Here is a 13,576-nt window from a genome sequence, read left to right as displayed (position 1 = left end):
AATAGGGGATAGTTTGGGTAGGAGAGGGACGGAGCTCATCCCATGAGCACCCATACAGGGGAGACGGCGTCAGGAGGTGCTCATCCTTGTCCTGCTGAGCCTGCCCAGTGCTCAGCAAGGCTCATTTCCCTTTAAATCCATTTCCCTCTTACTTCACTTAAAATAATACACTTTTTGTTTCTTTGGTTTGTTTGTCGTTCTTTTTTTTTTTCCCCCCTTTCTTTCTTTCTTTCTTTTTATCTTTTCACATATCCCAAATTATACCCTTTCTAATAAGTGTGAAACTCTTCACAGGTGGCAATAAGGGTGAAATCTGCTAAGGGCTACACAGAATCAAAGAATAAACCATCTCACCAGGCAGAGTGTGGAAGGGAGGCTCGGAGGAGGGGGCGGAGAGGAGAAAATAAGCATCAAGGTGTATGGGGGATGAAGAATCAATTCTAAAATGTGAGGGAAAAAAAGATAAAGATACTAAAAATGGTTTCAGAAAGACAGGAATGAAGGCTCAGCCTCCCACACTACCTTTAGGATGTGAAAAGAACCTCACATACAAACAAGGGCATGCAAAGTTCCTGCAAGGAACAGGACAGAGAACACGGTGCTCCTTCCCCTTCAGGCATCCTTTAGGCACCCTATGGGCTGTATGGCACAAGATCTTCTTTTCACTGCACTCTCTCTAACCTCAGCTGAGGGTCAGGGTAACCTTCCCAATGCTCTTAGAGAGCAGCAGTGTGTGTTGGTACATATGTGCCCAATTTCCACCTTTCCTTCTTTTGGAGCGTACGCATTCCTTTTTACAGCCAAATCCATGCCAAAACACAGCCAGCACAGCCTCTACGAACTGCACCACAAGGGCACAGGGGCAAAAGGAAACCCTGAGCAAGCTCACATTCCTACAAAGGCAGGCTCTGCTCGAACACAAGATTGCTTTTGCTCTATGTGGGAAGGGATGGTGCTGAGCAATCAGCCCACACAGCAGCACCGGCCATGGACTTCCCACACCCTCCACGTCTGTTCATTTATCTTATGCTTAAAGCTGCACTTTATGGCAGCAACTCCGCCACTGATAGGTGCGATATAAATGGGCTGCTATGCGAGGCTTGTAGCTTTAAGTGCCTCTTAATTACACGGTTCAGATCTGGGACCACACTCCCCGGCTTTCCAACAGATAAGTGCAGCTTTGTGATAGCGGAGACAACGTTCCCCAACAACCGCATTCTATTCTGCCCATACCGGGGAAATATCTTCCGCTGCTGGAAACAAGCTGGGAGAAGAAACAAAACATGGACACACACAAAGATGTTGGCTTCTTTTTGTTTCATCTGACTTGGAATATGCTGAATTGGTTCATTGTCTGCAGAGGAATCTGAGCAGAATTAATGACGCGCGCAGGCAGGCCGAGGCGCTGCTCGCAAACGCAGTGGCCAGACATTCTCCAAGATCTGTAATCTAATTTAGCTCGGAGAGTTAATGATTTTAATGATTTGTTGTGATCTCAAAACAACTGTTAGGAGATAAATCTACATCATTAAACCTATTATGGTGTTTTGCTTCATTTAGCAAATGGTGTTTTTTTGTTCAGAAGACGCCCACATTTTAAACATGCGAGGTCAGCGCTGATGGTAAGGAACAATTTATTCCCAGCTCCCTCGGAGGCTGAAATGAAAGGTGTCCTTGGGAAAAAATAATTCTTCACAAACGCTATTGACTGTTTTATAAACAGAAAGCCTTGCTTGTGCTGTGATGTGTGTCATTGTGCAGACGGCTGTTACAAAACAGGCACTGAGCTGATGGATCAGGACCGCTCGCTCTGAGATCCCATCACTTTCAGAGGAATCCCAGGGGGCTGCTGAGCTCTGGGAGCAGAGCTTGAGGTTTAAAGCAGCCTGAGAGCAATAGCAGGAGAAAAGCGACAGCATCCAGAGCTCTTTAGGAGCTGCTTAGCTCTGCTTTTGGGGAGGCCAAAAGGGTCTGGTCCCCACGCACTGCCACGGCTGGGCAATGGGCCTCTCTGCTCCCCCTGCCCTCCCCTCTGCCAGCACCAGACATAGGTCAGGAAGAAGAAGTCCATTTAGGTAAGGTTTAGCCCACGGAAATGTACATTTACTTCTCCCGAGACAGACTAATTACCTCATAATTCCCTTATAAATATGGTGAGTAATCCTTCCATGAGCACAATCAAACAATAACGAATGTCTGATACCACAGCCACAAACAAACAGACCTCCATCACCTGCTACATCCCTCACGTAATCAGGGACAGCATTTCTGATGAACCAAGGGCAGAGAAATGAAGCTCTACAGAGCAACCCCAGCAGCACGGCAAAGAAGCACCATCTCAGGGTGCTGCAAGGCATCACAGAATCACCTGGTGTTGGAAAAGACCCAGCTGGTCCCACTCCCCTGCAATGAGCAGGGACACCCACAGCTCCATCAGATGCTCAGAACCCAATCTGAACCAACCCCACTGCAGTTTCACTGCGCTCTCCTCCCATCTATTCAATTTTATGCTGAGTGTGAAGAGGACGCAAGAGAAGAGCAGAGGAGGGCAGATGTTTTCCTGCTCTTGTGCAGTTATTTACGCAGCAGAGAGTAAATAATCGGCCTTTTGAGAGCAAATAATCAACCTTTTTCCCTACAAGCTTGAGAATTCTATTATGATTCAACTACATTTGCCTAGGTTAAATATTTTATACGTTTAAAATATGACATCGAGAAGAAATCCTGCAAACACCAATAACTGAATATTTTCTTGCCTCGCTCTGTTTTAAGCCCTGGGCAGGGAAGATGTCTCAGCTCTTCAGATGTCATTCAGAACCCGCTGCCATCGCTCTCTCTGTCTACCTGCCACAAAGCAAACACAGAGGGAGAGAAATGGATTTGCTGGTGGTGGATGTTAAGCACCCACTGGGGTCTGGGCTCTGTTGTTGGAGCCTTTTAATCCGCTGCACTGCATGGACAGCACACACTTCCACTTCAATAACCCAAAGTAAATAAAACCCAAACAAATTTCCTTTCAGGTGTGTTTGTTTGGGGAAAACTTCTTTCTTGAGCTCAGAGTATAGGGAATATATTTTATTATCGACTGTGACGTCTCAAAAGGCAGCAACTGAACTTAACTGGCAGAGAAAGGCACATTGTGGCCTTCTGCATCACTTTCACTCCTGGAGATTCCTATTCCTTATCAGACAGAACACACAGAAGGGTTCTCTGCTGCCGGGGAGCTGTGCTGGGTGCTCGATTCCAACAGAAGAACCCAAAAGTCTGAGGATGGAGGGTTTATCTTGGAGAAGGGAATAAGTAACAATAGCAAATAAATAGAAGTTTTTCAAGCTTTGTTTGGAGAAGCACAGCCATATTAAGGTGGATTTTCTTCTAACCTGAAGCTCAGATGGAAGTTCAAGGTCGTTGTTTGTTTGCTTCACACCTGCGTGTCCCTCTTGCAGCACTGGCTCATTACAGCTTGCTCCTTGTTTTGGTACAGAAAACATCTGGCATTGTTCTCTATGTCAACATATGTAAATGATGCAAAGAAGATGTAGCTGAAGATGCAACGGCTTCACGATGACTCCCAGGAGAATCACAGCTGAAGATGCAGTACTCTGTGTTGGAGCTGGACTCTAAGAGCTGGACTTGATGACCTGCATCCTTCCAACTCAGGATGTTGATCGTTTGACATTGCTCACACCCACTTCTGTGTTCCTATCTGAAGTCAGACACTCCGTTCATCATTTTTGACCGCTGTTTTCGTGCCTTGCCTGGCTGTGCTGTGATATTTGGGAACTACCCTCCAGGTAGAACAAATGTTGTTTTATTTGCTGGGTGGAAATTTGTTAAATAAATCATAGATTCATAGTGGCATAAGAAATTAGCAATAAACCGTGCCTGGAAGGTTAGACAGATTGTATTTCCAAATAAGCAGGAGGCCACTTTGCAATTCAAAAGGGAGATATTGGGAGATGGAAGGCGCATCTGTTAATCATGTTTCCCCAATACCCAAATGCTGTTAGCTGGCATCCCAGCACAGCTCTGCACCAACAACTGGGAGCCCCTTTTGAATCAGCTCCAGTAAGCTCTGCCCTGGAACTCGGATGTCCTCAGCCATGGCTGGGAGCAGAGCGCTGGTTCCCATACTGGTGAGAGCCCTGTGCTATTACTGCATTACCCTTTCCATCTAAAACACCGCGGGGCATTATTAGTCTGGAAGCTTTGACATTTAGTAGGGGCTGTGGCCTGGAGTGCTCTTTATTTGACAATTACGTATGAGTTTCTCTTAGAAAAGAATACATATAAAGACTGTTTCTGAAAGCTCCCTTCAAAGTGACATCTGATGAATTTAAATAATAGGTTTTAGCGCTGCTAACACTTCCAAACATTTTTACACTTCTTATAACCTTTACAAACCCTTTGTTCCTCTTCCTGATCATTTTGTAACCCCGATCTACCTGGAAATGCCTCAAATAAGTGGTTGGAAAAGAAGCTGAAAGCCTCTTCATCCTTTTATTGTGTCCTGAATCGCTGGCGATATCAAATGCTCTTTCTCAACACGAGGTGGGAGAAACAAAGTGTTTCCTGAACAGATTATGGGTCAGGCTACGGATTTGATTCTTCTCACATACAAAACCTGATGGAATCAAAATAACTCCCGCTTGGCAGCTTTTATTTTATGGGGGGAAAGAGTTTAACGACTTACATTGAAAAAGAAAATTCAAATTATGAGTATGGAGCTTTTCACATTCTGAAGTTCTTTTCCATCCGATTTCCCATCGTGCTGCAAAAGAGCACTTTGTTTTCCAGCAATGGACCAGCCTCATCCACCGGGGGGCTTCACCCATAGGGCTGCAGTGGACCATGATGGCTGTGCTCCTGCAGACAGGCAGCCAGCAGCCACTGGGATCTTTATTCTGCTCTGCATGCCCCAGATCCCTCCGGTGCTCCTTCTTGGGCAGCAGCTAGCAGCCCTTGTTATTTTTTTCCCCCCTTAAAGTACCCAGAGGAAAAAAAAATACTAATGAAAGCGAGGCCAACAGAAGTTCAGATAAAGCAGAAGTGATGCTCGGTGCTGGAGGGCAGCTCAGACCAAACTAGAATGCAGTTTAGATAAACAAGGATTAATTGTCATTCTGTTGGTCTGCGAGGCAACTGATACAGCATATAATTAAATTATTTTGCAATTATTACTTCATGAGTGCTTAACCAAGAAGAATAAAGGTGTTTTTTTTTTTTTTTTCCTATCTTGCAAAATAGTTCCATGTTCTGAATGTTTTGTTTTACTGTATTAGCTTGTGTAAACTGCATCAGCGCTTGTTTCCCCTTTCTCTTATGTGCCCATTGGGTTGTTTACTTACTGGGATTGAAGTCAGATGCGGCTTGCTCTCACGAGCAGCACTGAATTTCTAATAAATATGTAAATAATATATCTCTGAGCTGTTGCCTTTGGCATTTGTTCATGCATTATCCTCTGCAATAGTCCCTCTCCTGCAAGCACACCCTGGTTTTGCTCAGAAGGTGCTCTGCCCTCACTGTGCCAGCAGTCTGTGCAGAAGGCACTGAACAGAACAGATCGAGAGAGAGGAGGGGAGCCCTGAGCTCAGCACGGTGCCCTGTGTCATTGGTGGCCTTGAGAAATCCCTGCAGCTCCAACAAGCAGGAAAATCTCATGATCGAGAAATAAAGTGATGCTGCCACAGGGTGAAAGGGGACGTAAGCAAGCCCTGAGCTGAGCTTTATCTGGCTGCATGCTCGGCTCTCACTGTGTGTTTAGCCATGGAGCTGCACGCCCTGCCCAGAGCTCAGCTCAGGGTGCTCAGAGCTGGGCAGGGTGAGAGGGGGCAAGGGCAAAGAGAAGCAGAAATCCAGGGGAAAAGCTGATCCTTCAGGGCACAGCGTGACCTCGGAGGGATGAGACCCTGTGCAGATTGAGCCACACCATACAGATATCATATCCATAGAAAGAGAGGGCAGAACCCCTAATGCAGCAAAGCGAGTGCTGCTGCAGACTTCACAGCACCTTTCCTTCAAGCTTTTGCTTCAGAGGCTGATGTTAAAGCAGAGCCTCGAAGCACGGAGAGCCCCTTGCAGGCTGCAGGCAGCTCCTGCCCCACAGCCCCTTTCTGCATCACCACTCAGCTCCAAAAGGACACATCCCCTCTGGTTGCTGGCGTGGGGACACCTCAGGAGGGGACAGGAGAGGGCACAGTGACACTGAGGATGTCACTGCTGTGCTCATCCATGCAGGGGATGCATCCCCATGGGAGCTGCTGCACCCCAGCCCAGCCCATGTCGATGTGGCCAATTCTGACCATTTTTCTATTTTTTTATTTTCCGGTTGTAGTTTTCAGGTCCTTTCTTCTACCAAGACGGGAGGGCTGTGGCCTTTCTGAAGTGTGGAAATCTGCATTTTCTGGGAAAACATAGGGAATCAAAGTTGGAAAGTGTTAACATCCAGATCTGAGCTCAGGCCAGAAAATGAGAAGTCGAGGCTGATGAAAATGGCCAGCAAAGACCAAAGGGACCTTCAGTTTGTCCCCTTACTCCTTCCCTTTCCTGTGTGGAACAGTCCTGTTGTGCTAATGGGGGATGCTAAGCCACGCACGCAGAGCTGCAGACACAAATAGATCCCTAATTGCTTTCCTGGGCTGAAGCTTAAACAGATAAGACAAAGAGGATGGAGAAAAGAAAGCGTTATTTATTTGGGGGAGACCAGAAGGTGATGACATTTCCTTCGTTCAACCAATGAGATGATGAATCTGTTTTCTCTGGAGGTGCAGCATCCCCACAGGTACCCGTAATCCCAGCACACAGCACTCCTATCTAACAGCAAAGGAATGTTTTGTGCCTCTGGTGCTTTATCAACAAAATGCCCTACTGTTGCTGCTTGGCCTTTGGAGATTATTTTCTCAGGGAAGCTGTCATCACGCAGCTGATTAATTACTCTAATAATCATAATTTTTTTTCTAATAAAACACCCTCTCTTCCCATTCATTAACTACATTGCAGGTAGGTGACAAAGGTAATTATTCTCTGGAAGTACTTCTGAATAATCTTTTCTAATCCAGCCCGTGCTGACATTTTTGAGAGTAAAAAACATTTTGTCTTTCTTTCATGAGTGGGGTGACATTTGAATATGCAAACAGTGTCAAAGCCTGCCCTCCGGATGTTTTCCTGAACTATGATTTATGAGGGCTGGCTATTGTATTTTCTATCACAGACCTAGAAAGGTCATTAGACAAAGAGGCTTCCCCTGCAGGGGTCTTTTGCCATCTTTATCTTCAGATATTTTAGGTTTTTTTTTTCCTTCAACACCAGGCAGGAGATGTGCTGTGAGCTCTCCCATCTGTCTCTGCTATTCATTAGTTATTGATACGTGAGCACAAATGTCCCGTGCAACACTCCAGGCACTGAGATCCACATGCATTCCTTCAGACCCAGCAACAAAACAACCCTGTTGAAGCCCACCTTGAGCCTGGGGGGGTGGGGGGGGGTCTCTGATTGCATGCTGCAGGAGGTGAGAGCTGGGTGAGGTGGGAGGAGAAGTAAAACCAATCTCCAAACCCACTGCCACATCCAATAGGTGGGGATGGATCTTCAGAACATCTGGAGTGCTGAAGTTTATTCATAGAGTCAAAGGATCATAGGATGGTTTGGGTTGGAAGGGATCTTTATGATCATGTAGTCCCAACCCCCTGCTATAGGCAGGGTCATTTTCATAGCCCAGGCTGCTCACAGCCCCATCCAGCCTGGCCTTGAATGCTTCCAGGGAGGGAACATCCACATCCTCTCTGGGCAACCTCTTCCACCTCCCTCACAGTAAAGAATTTCTTGCTAATATCTAATCTAAACCTCTCCTCTTCCAGTTCAAAGCCATTTTCCCTCGTCCTGCTGCTAATAATGTCCAGTTTCATTCTTTCCTCTTTCAGATGCTCTTCAAGCAATTTACAGCGAAAACATTAAGGATTTCTCTCTCTGCACAGTTAAGGGAAAGGGTTATGATCAAGTACAGTAGCTAAAATCCACCTCAGTGGATAAAGTCACAGTGAGCAGAGCAGAAGGAAGCTCCCATGGATAACACACACTGGCATATTTAGCTCTTCTTTCAGAAACATCTCTCCCATCCTCTGCACTGCCTCCCACAAACATTTACAGCTCTCCAAAGCGCAGGTGCATGAAGCCAGCCAGCCTGCCCCAGGGGCAAGGAGCTGCTGGCAATGGGAAAGATGCAACACCAGCAATGCACCCCTACTTCCACATGCAGAGCTTGCTGCTCTGCATGTGGTTTAGATGCTTACTGCATGCACAGGCAAATGATGGAGCGCGGGTCCTGGCCCGTAATTAGCAAAGCTGGGTAAACAGTGCAACAGCTGTTCTGCAAACATCAGTCTACACGCTTAAATCAACTTCTCATTGCCCCTGCCCTTTCCCCTTTTGCTCTTCATTGCCTGTAAGTGGTTGTTGGGATTGGATTTGCTTATGCAAACATTTCCAGAAAGCCGCTGTAAGTCTCAGGTAGAAAGATACAATACAATACTCAGGAAAAAAATACATATCCATGAGCAAGTTCATGTGCAGTTGAGGAGGAAGTCAAGAGCAACCTCATGTTACATGAAATCCTAAAAAAAAAAAAATAGATTGGAAGAGACCCAAGGATTATCTAGCCCAAGCACCTGCTGCAAAGCAGGCGGACTTCAAAGTTCAGTCAGCTTTGTCCAATTGCTATTTATTAAAACTTAACCGAATAGATGGAGCCAACTCCAGCTCCCAGCGAAGGGGAACAGCTGCCAAAATAATCAAAGGGAGAACTTTGGCCGCTGACATAACTTCGTCCTTTGCTCATGGCTGTTCCTTCAGCTGCCTCCCTGCAGACTCCCCTGCCCCATCCCAGCTGTGCCCGGCACCTCGTGCTGCTGTCACCATGATCTCATTCAACATGCTCCGTAACAGAACTACACAACGTTGTTTTCGGTGTAACCAGAGCCAGAACAGTGGGGAGATGCTGGTCACTGCAAAAAAAATGCTGTTCTGCAGTCTGTGTCTTGGCTGGCACAATGTTTGAGGTTGAACTGAATACCTGAATCTCATGTTAGGCGCCTACAGACAACAGCTCAGCTCCTGTGTTTATTAAAGCTACAGGGTTAGAGCCAGCCTAGGGAAAATGAGGATAAATTGATGTCTTTATGGTAAAGCCAGAAGCCAGCCTGCAATTCCCGCAGCGTGCTTTGAACAATGCTCCAATACAGACTGCAGCTGGGGCTGGATTCTGCATGAGGTGCTTAGAGAACAGCACTGCTCAGCAGAGGAAAGGGAGAGGCAGAAGCACAGGGAGGAATTCCAGCAGCTCTGCCCAGGACAGTTGTTTCTTAGCTTTACCAACAGGCAACAAATGCATCGACATGAGTTACAGCACTGAGCAAGGTGAGATTCAGCTGTTACATGAGGAACAGCCCAAAAAGGAGGAAAAGAGGGTTTAGAAAGAAAGGCTTGATTTGAATGCACACTGCAAACTATACATCTACCCTGCAAACATCCACATTCAGTATAAACCTGTTATTTCTGTAGGGATGCTTACAACAGTTTGCTTGGCTTCACTCTGCACCAATCAAAGATGGCTTTTCAGCAGCATTGAGAGTTGCCCTGCATCCCTAACCAATGCCTTCCCAGGACAGGCTATGCTGAGATGATGGTTGAGATCCCCTCCTGAACTTCTACCCTGGTGCAGCACGAAATTAAGTTACCCAATACCTGTAAAACATTTACAAGAGTACAAAACATCCTCAAGAGTTATTATATTAAATTACTATTAAAGTGCATTTTGACTACAATTAGATTAGCCCAGCTCATAGCAGTGCATTGAAACCCCCTGGTCTCACCTCTCCAACCCCTGTGAGAAGGTCATGGTCCCCCTGCCAAAAAACTGCTCCAAGAAAAGGGCCCTGTGCACAAAGACATTTAACTCTGCATTGGCCAAAAGGAGAGAAAACTGGGGCCAGAGAAGAGGGCTGGTTCTTCTGGAGCTAGGCTGCCATTGCTCCCTGTGCCTGGCTTTCCTTCATGGGAAGTCACCGCTGAATCTGCAGATGGGATTTCTCTGGCAACGTTTGTAACCAGCTCCAAGTGAAACATTTCTCATGTCCTGTTTATATTTGTACCTTAATAACCCGTCTTTGGTTGTCATAACATGAAGGCATCATACTTCATCAAAAGCAGCGCCCCTGTGAAAGCGTCACCTTGTGGCACTCGTGGCGAGATAACAATTTGCTGGTACATTTACTTCCACTGTCATTTTAACTGAGCTTAAAAGCGAGAAGAACCACCAATTCCCAATACAATCTGCTTTACACTGCTTAAACCGTTGGGAAAAAAAAACAAAAAACCACAACACCTGCGATTGCTCTCAGCCCTCCTGCTCAAAAGAGCCACTTTTAATGGCTCTGCCCCCAACAGCCGCGTGTGGATCACACAGCAGCTCCTCTCATGGCAGCCCCGAGGGGTTGAGGACGGTGGGATGGAGTGGAGGCAAAAAGATGGAGATTGCAATGCCTGAAATCCATTCCCTTTGTTTGCTGTTGCTCTCTGCACCCCGCAGTGCGTGGAGCTCATCAGTAACAGCGTTGGGTTGGAGCCCGCGTGCTTCCATCCATCTGCTCAGGGCTGCTCTCCTCCCCACGACAGGAGGGTATCACTTTGCAGACCCAAGGAACACGCGCCCTGTTATGCCATCACCACCAATTCAGCCTCAGGGTAAAAGCAAAACTTGAGAACTCATTGCAACTTGGGAAATATTTCTGCATCTGGAGAACCGAGCTGAGACACGCGATAATAGACAACTGCTACCAGCAGCCTGCCCTCCTTAGCAGCTCATTTTGCACTCCTGGGGTAATGTCGGATGGCTGGTGTCCCCCTGACAGTTTGAGCATGAATTTCCATGATTAGTTTTGCAGTTGGTGCATATTTTGTCAACACTGGACTTCATCGCTCTGACTTTCTGCTTGCAATCTCCATTTGCCAGTTCTACCTGGCTCCCTGGTTTAATTGAGATCATTCCCACGTGCTTTCCTCGCTGAGGCTGCCAGGCAAACCCTGGCTTGTGATCCTGAATACCACCAACTACCAGTTATGATTCCTTCGCCATCATGGCCCAGCTTGAATTATCCAGACAGGATGTGAGGATGGAGAAGCTGACGAGCCTTTAAACAGACTTCTGTTATTTATGTATATATGTACAACAGCTCCTATGTACCAAAAGATGCATTGGGAGGTATTTTTCAGATTTCAGAATCACGAATGGCAAGGCCACTTCATTTAGCAGCTCTATGTCCACATAGGTACAGAATGGACACTGCCTCTCTGGTTCTAAGTAGTGGAGGAAGGATGTGGCTTGACTCAATCTTATCTCACTTATTAAGAAGCGATAATTAAATTTAGGTATATATTAGCATACCTGGGAGTATTTACACAGGAAAAGGGATCTATATAAACTCTCAACACCCAGAGCTTGCTGAGAGTCACCATGCATGTGCATGAGCTCAGACAGAGCAAGCATGGGAATTAACACACAGCAGTTTCCAGGAAGGACTGTCCATGCTTATTGACTCAGAAATACCCATTCAAAGCCAGGAGAGACACTTGTAACACCTGAATATTAAATTCCAAAGATGAACTGAAAAGAACAGTAGAACTGAGTGGGTCTGAGGGCCATGCTCGTATGCTCAGCCCTTTCAGGCACCTTTTCTCCAACTCATCTTTCTTTCCCAGTGGATCAGTAACCTCTTACAAAAGATCTGTCCTTTTTAATCATCCTCTTCCCCTCCTCGGTCCATCTCTACATACACAACTGTGCTGCATGGGTTGATCCCATCACAGAAGCCTCAGGGCTTCAGAAGAGTCTTTTTCAGCATGGTTATATTCATCTCTTCAACCTTCCTTGCCCCTTTCTTTTCTACTGCCATTCACCATTACAGAGCTCCAGTGCATTGCAAATTGAATGTGACAACAGCATTCTACATGTGCATATATATAACATATATATATATCTAAAATCAGCAGAATGTGTGTATCAAGATGTGCTTATTTTTCTAAATGGTAATGAAGAATCCCATTGCTGGCACGCTTCTCCCCGTAACTGATTGCTTTGCTTACTTTGTTCTGAATGATCAGAACAGAGACAAACGCAGATCACAAAAGACTACAAATATTTGGTATGGCACGTTATTTTCTTCAAAAGCTGGGAATGAGCTAACCCAAAAGCTTTCTGTCTGCACGTTGTTTGATGCTTAGCTCTGGTTTGTGATTGCTCAGTCAGGTAAAGCTTCCCACAGCACAATCTACTGGCTGTGAAACATCTTCCTTTTCCTTTCTTGCACCTCTTCATTTTTCTCATTGTTCTCTTAAGTTCAGGACAGACTTTACCCACTTTGATGTGGTGGGGTTTTTTTTTGCTACAAGTTCTAACCCCACTATAGCCTGCAATCGGTGGAAAAGTTCTTACAAATGAACTGATTTACCCTAAATGTAGGCAAAAACGCCCTTGTAATGAACAGAAAATATGTAAGAGCTGCATGAGTTTGAAATCCAACTAGATGGAAAGATGGTGCTCTGTATGGCTACATCTACCCAATCCCCATAGCTCTTCTTTCACAACTACTGCTGTTATATTCCAAAAGCCACAGAGCAGATCAATAACACAATAATATTTACGACAGGTGATACAATAAGCATATAATAATCAGTCTATATAATAAAACTACTACAAGATGTATAAAATTTCAGCTGTAAAATGAAGGCTGCATGGTGAAAGCAATAAAAATCCATATTTTTTTTCCAGCATTATAGCTATCATTTCATCCCAGAATCCTCTGCAACCTTGAAAGGACTCTTAAAGTTTGCTTGCCACATTTAGAAAAGAAATGGCAAAGCCTTGGGAAGCTCATGACCCAAGTGCTCTTCCTTTCCCCACTAAGCTGCACTGACGTGGCAGATGAGAGCTGTAATTAGCAGAACGACTGCTGCTCCAGGAGCTGGGATCGCCAGCATCAAGTAGCTGAGGGCCACTCTTTGAGATCAGTGCCCCTTGTGCCCTCCTTTCCCTTGATCTCTTGCCTGCAGACAGTGCCTCTCACATCAAATAACAAAACGAGTGCGTTTGGTGGAGCCCTGAGAGCATCACACGCCAATGCCTGCGTGCACAGCACTTATTTTTGCTCTTTGTCTAAGCTGCAGAAATGCTGGGGATTGAAACCTCCTTGTGATGCACCTGATTTGAGAAGGAAACTGCCCATCAGATCAGCACAGGGACGCTTATGTTCAGCAGCAGGGACTGGTGGACCCACTCTGGTGCCCCATCAGGGGTTTCTCGAGGTAATGTGTGTGGTTTGTGTGATAAATTTGTGTTTGTGATGAGACATCTGCTGCTTGTTCGTTGAAGTTGTGAAATACTTGTTCTGGTATCAGTTATCCACCAGCATGGCAAAAAAATTCCTGTCCGTGCTGTCTGAGCTCAGTACAGATGCACTGGCTGTGTTGGATAAAGCACAACTCTTTCCTGGTATGAAAGCATTCTCTTTCTGACCCATTTACACTG

This window comes from Centrocercus urophasianus, unplaced genomic scaffold, assembly GCF_019232065.1.
Source record: "Centrocercus urophasianus isolate 14NV4802_14NV808 unplaced genomic scaffold, USGS_Curo_1.0 seq_42, whole genome shotgun sequence".
NCBI lineage: Eukaryota > Metazoa > Chordata > Aves > Galliformes > Phasianidae > Centrocercus > Centrocercus urophasianus.
The sequence above is the reverse complement of the archived record's forward strand: the minus strand, read 5'-3'. Positions refer to the sequence as shown.